The sequence below is a fragment of the Parasteatoda tepidariorum genome, chromosome 2, assembly GCF_982258835.1.
Source record: "Parasteatoda tepidariorum strain Cologne lab strain chromosome 2, Ptep-v5.0, whole genome shotgun sequence".
In the NCBI taxonomy this organism is placed as follows: domain Eukaryota; kingdom Metazoa; phylum Arthropoda; class Arachnida; order Araneae; family Theridiidae; genus Parasteatoda; species Parasteatoda tepidariorum.
The window spans coordinates 66,319,889-66,325,888 of record NC_141756.1 but is presented as its reverse complement, the minus strand read 5'-3'; positions in this window follow the sequence as shown (position 1 = coordinate 66,325,888).

Sequence of the window (6,000 nt, the reverse complement as noted above, 5' to 3'; positions counted from 1 at the left end):
AATACATTGATAAAACGATAGAAAATATGTTCCATTACACATGAAAGTTAAACATTTTATTTAACACATAAAAGAATTGAATTTCTACTCTCTTTTCTAAATTGAAACTGATTGTATATTTTACTGCTATTTAAGTACGAATGTTGCAAGCTTTTTTAATGATTTGAAAAGGGCTCCACTATCTTCGTGTTACGGAATCATCCCATTATATAGGATTAAACGAAATAACACTTTTCTCACTCATTATATAAGATTAAAATATATAACAAATAAATAAACGATTAAAAATAAGTTCATAAATTCAATAAAGAAACAGTAACTGCAGCATCTAACTTGTAGTTAAGCTTATTGCTGCTAAGTTTAGTTAGTAGCTTAGCTACTAGTTAAACTTAATATTATGGTTAAGACTGTATACATTAGGTCAGAAAGTGTGGTTGTTTTCCCGTACTTTGAAAAAAATAACTCTTTAGACACACTTTGATTTTGACTTACTGAACTCTTTTTGTTGAAATGATTGAGAAAGCAAACCAATGGCTGTTCTAAGCAGAATCATTTTGATTGGTTTAAGTTTCGAAAACAAGGAATTCACTTCACCCCATAAATTTAATTTCAGTTTTTGTTTTTAATTTTTTATATTATATCTCCTTTACGACTCGAAAAGAACTCAATTTTTACACTTTCTTTCACAAGATACTGAAAGCGAAAATGTCATTTTTATTGTTAACTGCAAATGATTTTCTTAATAAATATATATATATATATATATATATATATATATATAATTGACACATAATTTACTATGCTGTGTAAGTTCTCTTAAAAAAAATTAAGAAATAGGAATATTAAATTAGAACTGCATTAGTCGTTTTCTTAAGTCCTTAATCTTCAAACTACAAAAAAAAAGGATTTTAAAAAATTATTACCTAATTGATAAAGTAAAAATTTTAAAAATAATCTTTTACCTGTATTACTTTTAAAATCTCGACTATAAAATTGAGTATTAATTTCAATTATGGGTACAATAACTCATCGGAAGCACCTTCAAATAACACAAATTCATCATATCTTAATTTCATTGCGATCATAGCTTGTTAAATTGACTTTTTTTTGTTGAATCATAATTTGAATAGCGTTAAAAAATATTGAAAATCACTTAAAGCATCTAAAACTTAATTATCAAAAACCAAGCTTTCTTCAGTAATGAAACCGTGAATTAAATTCAGAAGTTAGATTAATAAAAAAATTAAAAAGAAGAAAAAGAACTCATTTATTTAAAAGGGAAATGTTGGTTGTTTTTTTTTTTTTACCCTGAAAAAAAATTTAAGAGGATTTCAATAAATAATCACTTTAGTAAACTATATTAAACTGTTTGAAGAGTTAATTTAATTACCATTTAATTTTTAATAAATAAATTATTACTTAACATTCGTACTCGATGGTCCCACTCCTTGCCTGCTGGGCTCGCTAACAACTGAAACTGCATTCACATTTCCTTTTTAGAATTTATATAGAAATTTGATGCTTTACTTCTTTCCTTCAGACATTATACTATCCCAAGATGACATGGGATCTTGCCTTTTTATATTTTTTGAGTCATCACATGTGAAATGTGAAAATTTTTTAGTTTGAAATCTAAAAAAATCTGATTAAAATCTTTTTTCAATTTTTTTTTTTTGAAATCTAAAACTTACTATGTTAACTTTTTTCAATTTCATTTTAGCTGTTCCATAATTTTCCGTAAAAGAAAAAAAAGAGAAAAAGAATTTACTTACATGTTAAAAATTATTAAGTTAAATTTTTGTATTGAATAAAAACACTCTGCCCTTAAAAACTTCAAGTAGTTGTATAAAAACACTACTCAAAATTTTACTGAAATTACTTTCTTTCAATGTAGTGAACACGTGAACGAAATTAATCTAACTTTAATATCAGATTAATTTAAAACAAAATTAATTTTAAATAATTCCAACTATTCCAGTAATCTCAAAGATTTAAATATTTAATCATGAATAATTCTGGAAGGGAAAAAAAACTTTGGAGCATCAAACAAATTAACCAAATTATGTATTAATCATAATTTTTTTAAACGCTCTTTATTTCAAACGTTCCTGTCATAATATTAGCATGGAATACACTTAAATAAATATTTCTGTTCGTAAAATAGCAATTACAAAGGCCTTAGAAAATAGACATCCCTTTTGGACAAACAGAGATTTAAATTCTAAAGGGAAAACTCTCTTCCTCTACGCGAAATAGCCCATTTCGTTTTCTTATTTCCACTTCTGCGCAGAGAGGTATTATAAGGAGCCTAGTACCAAAAAAGTAAACATCTCACTCAATAACGGGTCCGTGTGATTGTACCCAAAGATTCGATTTTTCTGTTTGTTTTTGGTATCTCCTTTTCAGGAAATGTGTTTTTCGGCCGCTGCTATTTCACTATCTGGACTTTGAAAGGCATTAATTTCTATTTCTTTTTTTTTACTAAGCCCTACTACACTGGATTATTATACACTGTGAACGAAAATTTATTTTGCTATAAGATACATTCGATTCTTTAAAAAATAACTCATCAATATATATATGATATTATTAGTCGTATTTATATTTATACAAGAATTAAGTAATCCAATAACACTGAAATGGCCTAGTTTTTAATTTTTTTTGAAATTTAGGCCAGTTAAAGTTCAGTTCAGATTAAAACTTGGGACCAATAAGTAATTTCTAGCAAATAATAAATTGATGTTTCGGTCATTACAATGGTCATTCAATGGTTTTTACAAAAACCCGATTAAAAATTAGGAATGTTTTTTTTTGAGCCAATGCGGATGAAATTTACCCAAACCCACTCTTACAGGGAACATAAAGGAATTTAGTTTGAATACATTAAAACCAAAAGGTAACAGAGTTCTAAACAAGTTGCAGGTGAAGATGATCAAATGGGAGGCTAAAATTTAACTGTTTAAACAAAATGATCTTGCAGGATTTAAATATTTATAGTTGTGCAAAGTAAAAGCAATGAATTAAGATATTGTGTTATCTAAGTGAAATAAGTCTCGTCGACAAGATAGTCTTAAAACGAAATAAAGTAACAAACGGAAAGGTGATTCATACATTCGTCAAATTGAAAAAATAAACGCAGATGTCATTCAAAAATTTCAAAAATACAGATATAAAGAAGAAGCAAACATATCAGATGAGCACTTACAGATCAACAAAAAACTTTTAAAAGTAGATGGAATAAAATTAAACTGTTTGAAGAGCTGGTTTAATTGCATAATATCTCAATGTATTTCAAAAAACTTAATTTTTTCCGAAGATTTCTCGTATTTAAGAAGTTAAAATTAAGTTCAACAACTGTCGTGAAAACATAAAACTCACTTAGGCAAGTTAAAAAAAAAAAAAAATTGTTTTTAATATCGTTATTATGAGCAGCACTATAGTTTTCTTTGTTTGCAATTTTGTTTGCAAACAATTTACTTCAAGGTTTATTCACCTGTTCACTCCCAAAACTCTCAAATCCTCTACGCTACGCAGCCACCTCGTAGCCAGTCTGTCTCTTCTCTTTGTACTGTCGACAATCTGTAAAAATGTCGATTTCTCTGACTGAATCTTCATGTCGAAAAATTGCGTTCTATCCATCTGATCCAGTAAAATTTAATAACTCTTAAAATGTTAGGTTGTCTGAAATTATTATAAATTTCATGAACAATAATATTAAAATATCATTGTTCATTAATATATGACGTACAGTGGGAAAAAAACGGACCATCCTGAATTACTTTTGATCTAATGATCAGATTTTTCCAGTTCTAGGGTTCAATCTTAATAGCTCGGGAAGGTAATCTCAAATATACTAATTAATAAAAGCAGACAATGTTTTAAAATAGAAAATCAGACACAAAAACGTACTAATAAACTTACAATTTTTTCGACGATTTCGGATTTCTGACCATCGAAATAACTCCAGCTATAGATTGAATCCTAGAACGTGAAAAGGTCGTTTTATTTATTTTTTTTTTTTTTTTTAAATTGTACACAGTTTGTAATATTCTGGACTTCTTTTCCAAAATGAACTCTTCTACGGGAAACATAGCCAACGCTTAATTAAAGTGGGTTGCTATGTTTTTCGTGAATTTTATTGCATGCTTCTACTTTTTTTTATGTAATTTCAATTCGTGAATTCTATAATTATCATTTAAAATAGTAAAATACTGACTCGAAATAAATCAAACAAAGTATCTTGAGCAAATTTTTATCTTTTAATTTTTATAACGAGATATTTAGTAATTTTAGAAGAAATGGAAAAAGTATTTTAGTAAAATTCGCTATAAAGTTAAGGAACTTCGCAAAGAACTTTCAATCTTCTTCAATTTGCTACACATGTGTTCTTGCTCTTCACGAATGGTGCATGTGTTATCGTTTTCGAAAGAAAAAAATAACCAACTTCTTAAGACATCAACAACAGAAAAATATTTACAACATGTTTTACCCACTTTTATAACATTACCAAAGTAATTTACACGCAGTGCATTTAAGAAAAAGTGATAACAGAAATGAATAAACAATTTGCCGTATTTTAACCCATCTCATAATTTTCCTATATTACATAGCAATTACATATAAATACTTCATAATTATCACCCTTAATATACAATTTTTAGACACCTTGTTTAGAAATAAGTGAAGAAAATATGTACATTTGTTGCGTAAATTAATATTTAGCCAAAAAAAGGGGACTTAATCTGTTGAATCACGTGTAAAGAAAATAGAACAAAAGAAGTCGGAACTAGTTTGAATGCCTGATGAAACCGGGTCTCTCAAAAATTGTTTTTCAACTCCTCTGTTACCTCACCACCGGCAAACAAAACAGTGACGAGTTAAAATAGTTATATTTTCCTGAAATCAAAAACTTGGCGATAATTGATATTTTTCACTATTAGTAGACTTGGCCGTTGAAGATAATTCATGGTTCCTCATAGAAAAACGAACATTATTTCAGGATCTTTGTTGCTGTTTAGAAATATCCTTGGGTTTTCAGCAATTAATTATAATAAAAAGATATATTGAGTCATAATCATAATACCCATGATATTTTAGAATCCTTGTAAAAAAATGTAGTAACAACAAATACGTTATGAATGGCAAATTAATATTTATGTGAGGAAGCTTTTAACATTAAACGAGTAACGTAAAGCGTTACCAAAATATATATCGTTGAGGAAGACGGAATTAAAATAATTTACATCAGTTTGTTGACAGGATGAAGTTTGAAGTCTTTCAACGAATTACCTTGTCCACCTCCCCTTAAAGTCCTAAGCCAATCAAAGAAGTTTAATGGTTTCACTCTCAAGAAGAAATTAATTTTAATTATGATTTCAGCCTCCTAATGTCTTATTTCTTCTATCTTATTTCTTCAATGTTAACAAGTATTCGAAGAATATGTATAATAAAAGTAATTACAGAACACGCCGTATGATAATGAGGAGGGAACAATTAGACGTGCAACTTTTTTACAATGTGTAGAGATAATATAACTTAACTCTTCTCTCTCCCATTCATAGCTATACTGCGAGTTTTTATTATTTTATTATGATTAAATTATATCGTGAGAATGATCAACGTTTTATCTCAATAAAACTGGTCAAACAAATACCTGTACTGAAGGAGAAAATTACTTTAAAAAGGAATTAATTTCCCGCTGAATGAGTCATGTCTTTAAAGTGATAAAATTAGAAAATGATCAATTAAATATTGTATTTTCTAATTTATAATTTTGATTAAATTAGCTAAACAATGGAAAGAGTTGATATCGAAGATTTTTAAAATGTTTAGCACACTTCATTCATAAAATCTTTTACACTCTTTTTTTACTTAATTAGCTGATCAGGAATATTATTCCATCCTTTTCTGCTTCCTTTTCTGTATAAAACTAATTTTTAAAAATGGACAACACGTGATTGCTCTTTAATTATTTTTTTTTCTATCTAAATATCGGCTTTA